The sequence below is a fragment of the Symphalangus syndactylus genome, chromosome 10 (assembly GCF_028878055.3).
Source record: "Symphalangus syndactylus isolate Jambi chromosome 10, NHGRI_mSymSyn1-v2.1_pri, whole genome shotgun sequence".
Taxonomy (NCBI): Eukaryota; Metazoa; Chordata; class Mammalia; order Primates; family Hylobatidae; genus Symphalangus; species Symphalangus syndactylus.
The window spans coordinates 127423946-127438526 of NC_072432.2; the positions used below are offsets into that span (position 1 = coordinate 127423946).

At 37.9% G+C, this 14581-nt stretch overlaps 1 long non-coding RNA gene across 1 annotated transcript in view; it reads left to right on the plus strand.

Moving 5' to 3' along the window:
* The window catches only part of LOC129491498 (uncharacterized), a 70366-nt gene that overhangs the window by 23252 nt on the left and 32533 nt on the right, over window positions 1-14581 (plus strand). The window lies entirely within an intron of this gene.

A 14581-nucleotide genomic window follows, 5' to 3' on the forward strand; every position in this document is an offset into this window, starting at 1 on the left:
CACAGCTACCTGCAGGGTTCTAGGTATTGGGTACTCCATCAGCTTAAGTCCTAAAGTGAGATACATATGGACCTCATCCCTAAAACTGACGAACTGTAGAAATGTTGTCTGAGCCAAGAATAAACCAATCCCGCCTGATACTATAGCCCTGGTATTACTCTTCCCTACTTCTTGGGAGCAAGCGTGCCCATAGAGAATGCGTTTACTGCTGCTCTTAGATGCCATAAGTCTTACAGTTCCAGTGATGCCTGGAAGATGTAATCAGAAAGCCCCATTGTCTAAAGATGTAAGTTAAATTTTCCAGCCTGGCCTCTATAAATAACAAAATCTTATCAGTGAATTATTTGTCTTATTCTCTATTGTATGGAAATTCAAGTATAGAATAGAAGGACTGATCTGGAACACAACAAATGCAACGTTTTTCAGCAACATTCATTGGGCACTATTCTTACAAATCTTCACAACTACTTTAATAGGGAGGTTTTGGTTATTATTCTCATATCCTTACAGATAATATCACTATTAACAGTTTTTAAAGAAGAAGAAACTAAGATACGGAGAACTTAATTTTCAACAAATTAGCCTCATTTATTTTAGCTTATGATTTATTAAAAAAGATATCTAGAAAATGAATGAAACATTATTCTTTTTTATTTGTACAACCATGTGGGAGTTTTTGGTTGTGTCTGCATTATGCTTTGAGGAAAAAAGGAATTAGGTTTTTTAAGAATAAGAAATCATTGGCCCCTAAATAAATAATTTACTGAAATAGAATTCCAGGCAAGTAAAGGAATCTGAAAATTTATTTTAAAATGTACTCATTAATAGCCTGTCAGACCAGAAAATTGTAAAACTCTGTAGCACTTTGTATTGCCTATTATGGGTAATAGTATATGGTGAAAATTTGATTTCACATTGATTGAGTCATTAGACAAGTTAACTTTAAACATTCTTTGAAAAGCCATATCAGTATGAATAGATGAATAAGTAGATATGCTGGTTGCATAATAAAATATTTTTAGAAGCATGTAGGAATCTTTGGGGGTAAGAGGTGCTGAACTTTTAAACACCATGGATACTTACGTGGACTTCTCTAGGGGTCAACACAATTCTGGTATAATTATGCCTGCCCTTGCACTATCAAAAGTGTCACAGTATAAACAATTGATTAGTGGTCACCCTAACTACATGTTATCTTTTGATCTGTATGCATAAATCTCATATCTGCTGTGAACTGAAAATTTGTGCCCTACTCTCATTTATGTGTTGAAATCCTAACTCCCAATATGATGATATTTGGGCATGGGGCCTTTGGAAAATAATTATGGTTAAATTAGATCATGAGGGTGGAGCCACCATGATGGGATTAGTGCCATTTTATGAAGCTGAAGGGAGCAGAGTGCTCTCTCTCCACCATGTGAGGATACAATAAGAACACCACCTTCTTCAAACCAGAAAGAATTATCTCACCAGACACCGGATCTGCTGGCATCTTAGCGTTAGACTTCCCAGCCTTCCAAAATTGTGATAAATAAATTTCTGTTATTTAAGCCACCCAGTCTATGGTATTCTTTTATAGTAGCCTGAACTGACAAAGACAGGCGATATCTTCCTTGTATTAAAAATGATGTACTGTGGAAATATAAGAGAATAATTATCAGCTAAGAGAGAGGGAATTTCAGCTCATGGTCAATTTTCTGTCAAGATAAAATAATGTAAATGCACAGTATAGGTGTGGTTCTTTGATATGGTTTGGCTCTGTGTCCCCCACTCAAATTTCATGTTGAATTGTAATCCCAAGTGTTGTGGGAGGGACCTTGTGGGAGGTAACTGGATCATGGCGGTAAATTTCTCCTTTGCCATTCTCGTGATAGTGAGTGGGTTTTCATGATACCTGGTTATTTAAAAGTGTGTACCACTTCCTCCTTCACTCTCTCTCCTGCTGGCATATAAAGATGTGCTTGCTTCCTCTTTGCCCTTTGGCCATGATTATAAGTTTCCTGAGGCCTTCCAACCATGCTTCCTGTACAGGCTGTGGAACTGCGAGCCAATTAAACCTATTTTCTTCGTAAATTACCCAGTCTCAGGTAGTTCTGTATAGCAGTAGAGAAAGGACTAATACATTCTTGTAGCAAAAAGATAGAAAGTGTTATAACAGGCCCTTATGTAGTTTTCAAGGCTGATATAATAATGCATTTGGTCAACTAGGTGAATGTTGGTAGAAGGTTAGTGTGTTGTTGGGTGGGGTAAGAAGTTCTTGATCCCTGTTCACCTCTATATTTTTGGTGAGAAAAAAGCAGGCTCATTTACCTTATCTCCAAAAGCAATCTTCAATCTAGTTTGGATACATAGTTGATTATGAGTTTTATGAGCGCTTAAGCTCTCAAAGCAATCATGTATTATCACATTTTCATGTAGAAAAGCTATACCCACAAGTCTCTTCTCCAAATATGTCCACTTTTAACCTTATTTGTAACCTTATTTCCCAGTATAAATTTACCTTGAATTGGTCTGAAGCCAGAATTTCTGAAAGAGTCAGGCAACTAATAAAGTTAGAGCTTCAGCTGCACTTACTTCTCAGGATATAAACCCATTAAGTTATGCTAGATGGAGGGAAAGTCTTCAACGTAAAAGGGTTATGCAAATAAATGCAATTAAGTAGGTGGATGGAAGCTCACTATATTGTAAGAGTTCCCAATGTTGGATATTTCCATTGTTTATACAATTTTGTCATACTTTCTACATAATATATCTTTGAATACCTTTTTCATTGTTAATCAGAATAATGTGCTTTGATCTTGACCCCTTTTCAATCAACATCTGCTTAATGAATAAGACATGAAGATAGACCCAATAGTTTTTGTAATAGACCATTTTATATTTGATATATTCTCATTAGCATTCATGTAAATCTTTTAAAGGTCAAGAGGTCTAATACATATTTCAAGTGGTATATATCAGTAATTTAATCTTTCAAGAAGGAAGACATAAATATTAAGGGATCCCGGTATTTAAAAGCATATTCAAGTAAAAAAGCCCTGATACTTCAGAAACAACTCAGCTAGGTATATTTACTATGCTATTTCAGGTTGTTTCCAATATTTAAGGCCCTTTAGATTAGTGATCTGAGGTTAGGTAAAGAAATATGTCTCTAGTTAAGCCATTGCTGATCTTTCATATTTATATGGTGACTTAATATTTCCAAATAACTTTTATATACATTAAACCATTTAATCCCTGATATAGTCATCTGAGTCAGGGACTGTTATCTTCACTTTTCATATGAGAATGTTCCAGCTGAAAATCATAGTCCAAAATTACACAGCTATAAAATGACAGATCTGAGATGCAAAATAAAATGTTTTGCTTCCAAGTTTTGTGTTCTTTTCAGAAAAGCGTTGTTCTGGGTTGGTTGCAATGTGTGTTTATAAAATCCAATATTTATGTCTGTTTAATTTTAAGTAGAGGCCTGATGCTGCTTCTGTACTCATGGAAGAGTCTGGAATATTAACTGCATATTAACCACGTATTAACTTAAAAGTAATCCATGCAGATAGCTTGTATAGGTTACTAGAATACATTGAAATTCATGTACTTTCTTGAAGAAATTCCATGCTAAGATTAGAAAAAATAATTATTGACCTCATGTAGCCATTCAGGTGAATGCCTCTGTTTTTCATGACTGCAGGTCATAAAATGGGCACAATTATATTCAAGCCCCGTGGTACAAACAACCAATGAAGTCCTCAAGTCTTCATGCTCCCTTGTTCATGGCTGGCACTCTAAACTCTTTGCCTTGACCTACCAAAAATAAGACTTTTGGAAGTGTTTCTCTTTGTGGTTTAACCCTTCCCTGTACTGTCCTCATTACAATTGGTGTTGTTCCATAGTATTGCACTCTGGCTTTCTCAACTCTCACTCATTTTAAATTATTCCACGACATTGCTTCTATATGCTCTGGGTAAACATTCTTGCTGTCTGTTCCAGCATTTCTCTGAGTTTTACTCCAGGTCTAAGAAATGAGCCAAAAAATGGGAAATACCAAACTTGGGAGCTTCTACTTACACAAATAAAGAAATAGTGGTCACAGCGACCTATTTTAATGATCACTTAAAAGTGAGAGCAGATTCCAGAAGCCTAACTCACCTCATATTAAATACAATATTCATCTCTGGCCATCTGAAAGAGCAGTAGCTATCCAGCTGCTGCATTCCATTTTAGAAATGGCTGTCATTGCAGCAGTGGATGGAGTAACACTTTCTTTATATATATCACTTTAAGATTGAGATTAAAATGCTCTGTGTAAATGTAAGTTCTTAACAACCATTTGCAGGATTAAGGACTTCCCCAATATAAGTTGATGTCAGATACATTAATAGTTCTGAAGAAGCCATTACAGTTTATGGTGTCAGTGATTTGATGAGAGAATATAATAGGAACATCATCTCTGTGACCCAGCAAAATATCATTTATACCTTTGATGAGATGAAATAAAAGACATTAAACTTATGGGATATCTTAAGGTACAAAGAATGGTAAGAGAATGTTAGGTGACCTTGTGAATCAATTCTGTCACTGTTTCCAGGAACAGTAATGAAAAATAAAATGGCAAAATATTAACTCGTTTATGAAGTCTTTTGAAAATATCTGGCAGGCTTCATGGACAATTAAAATAAAATAATTATAAATCATAATATGGTAGAAACCAACCACAGCATTAATAACCACACAGAATTTCTTCAAGTCCCTGAGCTAACTATCCAGCCATAATTTCTTTTTATTTTGAATGACACTGTAAGAAACCGTCCCTTACTCCACCAGTTCGTAGTCTCATAAGATTAGATATACAGTCATTTTGTATAATGTAAGTTTGAAGTTTATTTTGTATATGAGTTTTACATATGTTTATTAAACACCATCTATATACCTATATTTGCATACATCTGTCAGTTGAGCAAACAGAATCCACGAAGGCAGGGTGAGGGAGAACTAGCCATTGTACCCCCGACTCAATTGTGTTTATTTGTTCTCCTTAGCTTCCTCCAGCTTTCTTTTTGCTTCGATGAATGTTTTGTTGATTTCACTTTTGAGAATCATTTTTAAATTTCTCTTGATCTGTTTGAGCTGTATCTCAGTAAATACCAGAGGAGTATCAGAATCAATATACTTAAGCAGTAGCACTCATAGGAAAATTAGATCTCAGTGTAAGTGAGAAACAATTTGGAAGAAAATACATGAAAATAAATTAAGAGGGAAAAACGCCTCCCAAGGCTACATTGTTTCCTACTGTATTTATATTTATTTCAACAGGAGCAAATATGCTTTCTAAATGGGGCAGGATCAGATGCACCCTTAAAAGGAATCAGGGATGAGAATATAATATCTGTCCCATGCCAATGTGCTGCCTAGTCGTGTTCTTGTCATAATTCTAATAGTTTTGCCCCTTGATCTTTTAAAAATTTATGTTTTTGTAAAAGGGCTATGAAGCCTTTCTTGTATATAAACTAATTAGAATCTCAAAATATATCTGTAAGGTGGGAAGAAATTATTATCTATATCTTTCAAATAAGAATATTAGAACAAAAAGACCCTATGTAACTATATTACCATTTTCCATGGTCACATAGTTCATAAGTGGCAGAGGAGAGATTTGAAACTTAGTTGTTGCTTTTTTATTTTGTTCTGGCAGTTTAATTTGTCATTACTCTCTTAAACTGTCTCCAAACATAGTGCATGGTTACAAGCTGGCTAGGATTCTGATGTTAGTTGGGAATGTTGTCCGTTACTGAGGACATCTGAACCAGCCATCTGGCTTTTTCCTAAGACTAAGTGCTACAGAAGCTAACACTAATAAATAATAACATAGAAATAGGCAGCTCTAATTATTTTATGGGGAAGGTACAATATAAGGAGGCTATTTCCTTGAAAAAAGTGTGGAGGCCATTATGTGATCATATTCCACAATTTGAATACCCTTACAAGTTTATGTCAATCCAGATAGTCTCCAAAGCTGCTAGGAGAGGCAAATATTAGCTATGTTCTCAGTGTCGTTTTTTATTAGAGATGCTGATAGAGTTGGAGTGGGAATCTTGATTGCAGGGAAAATAATTGCCACTTTGATATATTAGTGCTATAGAATAATCCTTCATCAGAACACACATGCTGCCCCAGTTTGCCTGTTTGTGCATACGCACACACGCATGTGGGTGGTAGGATACAGTTCCACTAGGCTCCTCTCCACACCCCTCCCTGCAACTCTAGGTGAACACTCAATGCCGCTTCCATGTACACAAGCAGAGCTGACTAATGATTTATCATATCACCTTTGAATAGGCAGAGAAGAGACTGGGAAATGGATGAAGGTGAAACCCTGTCAGAACAAAAGAGATGATCCTGCCAACTGACATAAACCAAAACAAATGCTAAGTCCATGTGGCTCTTCAGCCCCATCTTTTACATACCTCCTGAATCAAGAGAAAGGTGGGGTAGTTATGTGATTACTTTTCTCTTATCCATACCCCCTGTAGTTATTATCAGGACGAGAGGAAGGTCTATATTCCTGTCTTTCTGTCTCTTTTTTTCTCTGTCTCTTTCTCTCTTTAGACTTTTTTATTTTAATTTTAAAAATTTAAAATTAATTTAAACTAAATTTAAAATTAAATTTAGATTTACAGGAAAGTTGCAGAGATAGTTCAGAGAGTTTCTATTCCTGTCACCTAGTTTCTCCTATTGGTAACATCTTACCTTAATATGGTACATTTGTCAACAAACAAAATTAGCCAGGCATGGTGGCGGGCATCTGTAGTCCCAGCTACTCAGGAGGCTGAGGCAGGAGAATGTTGTGAACCCGAGAGGTGGAGCTTACAGTAAGCCGAGATCATGCCACTGCCCTTCAGCCTGGGTGACAGAGCAAGAATCCATCTCAAAAAAAAAAAAAAAATACACACACACACACACATATATATATATATATAGAACCCAACAATGGTACACCACCATTAATTAAACTTCAAACTTTATTCTGGTTTTACTAGTTTTTCTCTAATACCATGTTTCTGTTCTAGAATACCATCCAGGATGCCACATTACATTTAGACATCGTATCTTCTTAGTTTTGTCTGGCCTCTGACTTTTCCTGTTTTTGATGACCTTGAGAGTCTTGAGGAGTAATGATAGGGTATTTTGTAGAATGTCCATAAATTGGGGTTTATTGGATGTTTTTCTCATGGTTAGACAAAGGTTATGACTTCTTGGAAGGAAACCACAGAGGTGAAGTGCCATTCTGACTACAGTATATTAAGGCTACATGTTATCAGTGTGACTTCTCACTGATAGTTAACCTTCATCATCAGACGAAGGTAATGATTTTCAAGGTTTCTCCAGTGTAAAGGTACTTTTCCCCTTTTTTCATATTCTACTATTTGGAAGCAAGTCACTAAGCACAGCCCACACTCAAGCTTGCTAGACAAGTGAGTTAAGCTCTACTTCCTGGTAGTTAGAGTATTCACATAAATTATTCGAAATTTCTTCAGTTTGAAAAATTTTTTTTAACTTTCTTATGGAGCAAGTATACTGGAGAAAAATCCTCTCAGTTTTCATTGATCTGAAAATGTCTTTCCTTTGATTTCATATTTGAAGGATATCTTTGCTGAATATAGAAATGTAAGCTTACAGTTATTTTTTCTATTTGCTTACAATATTTTAAGTATATTATTCAATTTTTTTCTGGCTTGTATTGTTTCTGATAAGAAGTTAGCAGTTATTCTTGTCATTATTCCTCTATAGGTAATGGCCCTTTCAAGATTTTGTATTTTATAACTGTAACTATGATCTGCATACATAGTTTTCTTTTTATTTCTTTAGATCAATTTCCCTTGAGCTTCTTGGATTTAACGCATTAATAATTACAGTTAGATTTGGAAAATTCTGGTCACTATTTTTTCTGATGCCTATTTTTACTTTATTTTCTCCTCTCTCTCCTGGGATTTGAATTACAAATATTATACACCACTTTGGTATCCAGCAATTTGTTTTGTGTTGCTGTCAGCGGTGGTGGTGGTGGTGGTGTGTGTGCATGTGTGTACATTTTCATATATTTTAATTTAGATAGTTTTGTTTGACCCATCTTTAAGATTATTGATATTTTCTTTTTTTAATTAAAAATATTTATTTATTAATTTTTTTTTCTCTTTTTTAATTTTTTATTTTTTTATTTTTTTATTATTACACTTAAGGTTTTAGGGTACATGGCAGGTTTGTTACATATGTATCCATGTGCCATGTTGTTTTGCTGCACCCATTAACTCGTCATTTAGCATTAGGTATATCACCTGATGCTGTCCCTCCCCCCTCCCCCCACCCCACAACAGTCCCCAGAGTGTGATGTTCCCCTTCCTGTGTTCATGAGTTCTCATTGTTCAATTCCCACCTATGAGTGAGAACATGCAGTGTTTGGTTTTTTGTCCTTGTGATAGTTTACTGAGAATGATGTGTTCCAGTTTCATCCATGTCCCTACAAAGGACATGAACTCATCATTTTTTATGGCTGCATAGTATTCCATGGTGTGTATGTGCCACATTTTCTTAATCCAGTCTATCGTTGTTGGACATTTGGGTCAGTTCCAACTCTTTGCTATTGTGAATAGTGCCGCAATAAACATACATGTGCATGTGTCTTTATAGCAGCATGATTTATAGTCCTTTGGCTATATACCCAGTAATGGGATGGCTGGGTCAAATAGTATCTCTAGTTCTAGATCCTTGAGGAATCGCCACACTGTCTTCCACAATGGTTGAACTAGTTTAAAGTCCCACCAACAGTGTAAAAGTGTTCCTATTTCTCCACATCCTTTTCAGCACCTGTTGTTTCCTGACTTTTTAATGATGGCCATTCTAACTGGTATGAGATGGTATCTCACTGTGGTTTTGATTTGCATTTCTCTGATGGCCAGTGATGATGAGCATTTTTTCATATGTTTTTTGGCTCCATAAATGTCTTCTTTTGAGAATTTTCTGTTCATGTCCTTCGCCCACTTTTTGATGGGGTTGTTTGTTTTTTTCTTGTAAATTTGTTTGAGTTCATTGTAGATTCTGGATATCAGCTTTGTCAGATGAGTAGGTTGCAAAAATTTTCTCCCATTCTGTAGATTGCCTGTTCACTCTGATGGTAGTTTCTTTTGCTGTGCAGAAGCTCTTTAGTTTGATTAGATCCCATCCGTCAATTTTGGCTTTTGTTGCCATTGCTTTTGGTGTTTTAGACGTGAAGTGCTTGCCCACGCCTATGTCCTGAATGGTATTGCCTAGGTTTTCTTGTAGGATTTTAATGATTTTAGGTCTAACATGTAAGTCTTTAATCCATCTTGAATTAATTTTTGTATAAGGTGTAAGGAAGGGATCCAGTTTCAGCTTTCTACATATGGCTAGCCAGTTTTCCCAGCACCATTTATTAAATAGGGAATCCTTTCCCCATTTCTTGTTTTCCTCAAGTTTGTCAAAGATCAGATAGTTGTAGATATGCGGCATTATTTCTGAGGGCTCTGTTCCATTCCATTGATTTATGTCTCTGTTGTGGTACCAGTACCATGCTGTTTTGGTTACTGTAGCCTTGTAGTATAGTTTGAAGTCAGGTAGCATGATGCCTCCAGCTTTGTTCTTTTGGCTTAGGATTGACTTGGCAATGCGGGCTCTTTTTTGGTTCCCTATGAACTTTAAAGTAGTTTTTTCCAATTCTGTGAAGAAAGTCATTGGTAGCTTGATGGGGATGGCATTGAATCTATAAATTACCTTGGGCAGTATGGCCATTTTCACGTTATTGATTCTTCCAACCCATGAGCATGGAATGTTCTTCCATTTGTTTGTATCCTCTTTTATTTCATTGAGCAGTGGTTTGTAGTTCTCCTTGAAGAGGTCCTTCACATCCCTTGTAAGTTGTATTCCTAGATATTTTATTCTCTTTGAAGCAATTGTGAATGGGAGTTCACTCATGATTTGGCTCTCTGTTTGTCTGTGATTGGTGTACAAGAATGCTTGTGATTTTTGTACATTGATTTTGTATCCTGAGACTTTGCTGAAGTTGCTAATCAGCTTAAGGAGATTTTGGGCTGAGACAATGAGGTTTTCTAGATATACAATCATGTCATCTGCAAATAGGGACAATTTGACCTCCTCTTTTCCTAATTTAATACCCTTTATTTCCTTCTTCTGCCTGATTGCTCTGGCCAGAACTTCCAGCACTATGTTGAATAGGAGTGGTGAGAGAGGGCATCCCTGTCTTGTGCCAGTTTTCAAAGGGAATGCTTCCAGTTTTTGCCCATTCAGTATGATATTGGCTGTGGGTTTGTCATAGATAGCTCTTATTATTTTGAGATAGGTCCCATGAACACCTAATTTATTGAGAGTTTTTAGCATGAAGCATTGTTGAATTTTGTTGAAGGCCTTTTCTGCATCTATTGAGATAATCATGTGGTTTTTGTCTTTGGTTCTGTTTATATGCTGGATTACATTTATTGATTTGCGTATGTTGGACCAGCCTTGCATCCCAGGGATGAAGCCCACTTGATCATGGTGTATAAGCTTTTTGATGTGCTGCTGGATTTGGTTTGCCAGTATTTTATTGAGGATTTTTGCATCAATGTTCATCAAGGATATTGGTCTGAAATTCTCTTTTTTGGTTATGTCTCTGCCAGGCTTTGGTATCAGGATGATGCTGGCCTCATAAAATGTGTTAGGGAGGATTCCCTCTTTTTCTATCGATTGGAATAGTTTCAGAAGGAATGGTAACAGTTCCTCCTTGTACCTCTGGTAGAATTCGGCTGTGAATCCATCAGGTCCTGGACTCTTTTTGGTTGGTAAGCTATTGATTATTGCCACAATTTCAGAACCTGTTATTGGTCTCTTCAGAGATTCAACTTCTTCCTGGTTTAGTCTTGGGAGGGTGTATTTGTCGAGGAATTTATCCATTTCTTCTAGATTTTCTAGTTTATTTGCCTAGAGGTGTTTGTAGTATTCTCTGATGGTGGATTGTATTTCTGTGGCATCAGTGGTGATATCCCCTTTTTCATTTTTTATTGCATCTATTTGATTCTTCTCTCTTTTCTTCTTTATCAGTCTTGCTAGCAGTCTATCAATTTTGTTGATCTTTTCAAAAAACCAGCTCCTGGATTCATTAATTTTTTGAAGGGTTTTTTGTGTCTCTATTTCCTTCAGTTCTGCTGTGATTTTAGTTATTTCTAGCCTTCTGCTAGCTTTTGAATGTGTTTGCTCTTGCTTTTCTAGTTCTTTTGTGATGTTAGGGTGTCAATTTTGGATCTTTCCTGCTTTCTCTTGTGGGCATTTAGTGCTATAAATTTCCCTCTACACACTGCTTTGAACGTGTCCCAGAGATTCTGGTATGTTGTGTCTTTGTTCTCGTTGGTTTCAAAGAACATCTTTATTTCTGCCTTCATTTCATCGTGTACCCAATAGTCATTCAGGAGCAGGTTGTTCAGTTTCCATGTAGTTGAGCGGTTTTGAGTGAGTTTCTTAATCCTGAGTTCTAGTTTGATTGCACTGTGGTCTGAGAGACAGTTTGTTATAATTTCTGTTCTTTTACATTTGCTCTGTAGGGTGGAGAGATCTGTAGATGTCTATTAGGTCCACTTTGTGCAGAGCTGAATTCAATTCCGGGATATCCTTGTTAACTTTCTGTCTCATTGATGTGTCTAATGTTGACAGTGGGGTGCTAAAATCTCCCATTATTATTGTGTGGGAGTTTAAGTCCCTTTGTAGGTCTCTCAGGACTTGCTTTATGAATCTGGGTGCTCCTGTGTTGGGTGCATATATATTTAGGATAGTTAGCTCTTCTTGTTGAATTGATCCCTTTACCGTTATGTAATGGCCTTCTTTGTCTCGTTTGATCTTTGTTGGTTTAAAGTCTATTTTATCAGAGACTAGGATTGCAACCCTTGCCTTTTTTTGTTTTCCATTTGCTTGATAGATCTTCCTCCATCCCTTTATTTTGAGTCTATGTGTGTCTCTGCACGTGAGATGGGTTTCCTGAGGACAGCACACTGATGGGTCCTGACTCCTTATCCAGTTTGCCAGTCTGTGTCTTTTAATTGGAGCATTTAGCCCATTTGCATTTAGAGTTAATATTGTTATGTGTGAATCTGATCCTGTCATTATGATGTTAGTTGGTTATTTTCCTCGTTAGTTGATGCAGTTTCTTCCTAGCCTTGATGGTCTTTACAATTTGGCATGTTTTTGCAGGGGCTGGTACCGTTGTTCCTTTCCATGTTTAGTGCTTCCTTCAGGAGCTCTTTTAGGGCAGGCCTGGTGGTGACAAAATCACTCAGCATTTGCTTGTCTGTAAAGTATTTTATTTCTCCTTCACTTATGAAGCTTAGTTTGGCTGGTTATGAAATTCAGGGTTGAAAATTCTTTTCTTTAAGAGTGTTGAATATCGGCCCCCACCCTCTTCTAGCTTGTAGAGTTTCTGCCGAGAGATCAGCTGTTAGTCTGATGGGCTTCCCTTTGTGGGTAACCCGACCTTTCTCTCTGGCCACCCTTAACATTTTTTCCTTCATTTCAACTTTGGTGAATCTGACAATTATGTGTCTTGGAGTTGCTCTTCTCGAGGAGTATCTTTGTGGCGTTCTCTGTATTTCCTGAATCTGAATGTTGGCCTGCCTTGCTAGATTGGGGAAGTTCTCCTGGATAATATCTTGCAGAGTGTTTTCCAACTTGGTTCCATTCTCCCCGTCATTTTCAGGTACACCAATCAGATGTAGGTTTGGTCTTTTCACATAGTCCCAAATTTCTTGGAGGCTTTGTTCGTTTCTTTTTATTCTTTTTTCTCTAAACTTCCCTTCTCGCTTCATTTCATTCATTTCATCTTCCATCACTGATACCCTTTCTTCCAGTTGATCGCATCGGCTACCGAGGCTTCTGCAATCTTCGCATAGTTCTCGATACTTGGCTTTCAGCTCCATCAGCTCCTTTAAGCCCTTCTCTCCATTGGTTATTCTAGTTATCCATTCGTCAATTTTTTTTCAAAGTTTTTAACTTCTTTGCTATTGTTTTGAATTTCCTTCCGTAGCTCGGAGTAGTTTGGTCGTCTGAAGCCTTCTTCTGTCAACTCGTCAAAGTCATTCTCCGTCCAGCTTTGTTCTGTTGCTGGTGAGGAACTGCGTTCCTTTGTAGGAGGAGAGGTGCTCTGCTTTTTAGAGTTTCCAGTTTTTCTGCCCTGTTTTTTCCCCATCTTTGTGGTTTTATCTACTTTTGGTCTTTGATGATGGTGATGTACAGATGGGTTTTTGGTGTGGATGTCCTTTCTGTTTGTTAGTTTTCCTTCTACCAGACAGGACCCTCAGCTGCAGGTCTGTTGGAGTTTACTAGAGGTCCACTCCAGACCCTGTTTGGCTGGGTGTCAGCAGTGGTGGCTGCAGAACAGTGGATTTTCGAGACCACAAATTCAGCTGTCTGATAGTTCCTCTGGAAGTTTTGTCTCAGAGGAGTACCCGGCCGAGTGAGGTGTCAGTCTGTCCCTACTGGGGGGGTGCCTCCCAGTTAGGCTGCTCAGGGGTGAGGGACCCACTTTAGGAGGCAGTCTGTCTGTTCTCAGATCTCCAGCTGTGTGCTGGGAGAACCACTACTCTCTTCAAAGCTGTCAGTCAGACAGGGACATTTAAGTCTGCAGAGGTTCCTGCTGAATTTTTGTTTGTCTGTGCCCTGCCCCCAGAGGTGGAGCCTACAGAGGCAGGCAGGCCTCCTTGAGCTGTGGTGGGCTCCACCCAGTCCGAGCTTCCTGGCTACTTTGTTTACCTAAGCAAGCCTGGGCAATGGCAGGCGCCCCTCCCCCAGCCTCGCTGCCGCCTTGCAGTTTGATCTCAGACTGCTGTGCTAGCAATCAGCAAGACTCCCTGCGCACAGGACCCTCTGAGCCAGGTGTGGGACACAATCTCCTAGTGTGCCGTTTTCCAGGCCCATTGGAAAAGCGCAGTATTAGGGTGGGACTGACCCAATTTTCCAGGTGCCGTCTGTTACCCCTTTCTTTGACTAGGAAAGGGAACTGCCTGAGCCCTTGCGCTTCCCGAGTGAGGCAATGCCTTGCCCTGCTTCGGCTCGCGCCCAGTGCGCTTCACCGACTGTCCTGCACCCACTGTTTGGCACTCCCTAATGAGATGAAACCGGTACCTCAAACAGAAATGCAGAAATCACCCGTCTTCTGTGTCGCTTAGGCTGGGAGCTGTAGACTGGTGCTGTTCCTATTTGGCTATCTTGGCTCCACCTCTAAGATTATTGATATTTTCAAATGCAGTGTTGAAGTTTTTATTTCTCTGTTGTGATTACTTATTTATTCACTCATTATGTCCATATTTCTATTTAAGGCATTGGATATGTTCCTAAGAGCTCTTTTAAAGTCTTGATCTGCTAATTTCAACATCTGCATCATCTCTATGTCTGTTTGTATGAGTTGTTTTTTAAACTTCCTCTTGATTACAGGTCACATTTTATCGCTTCTTGTATCTTGTAGTACTTTTTAAAATTTTGGGATGGACATGGAGAATATTACATTCTCAAGAGTGGATTGTCAACTTTGCCT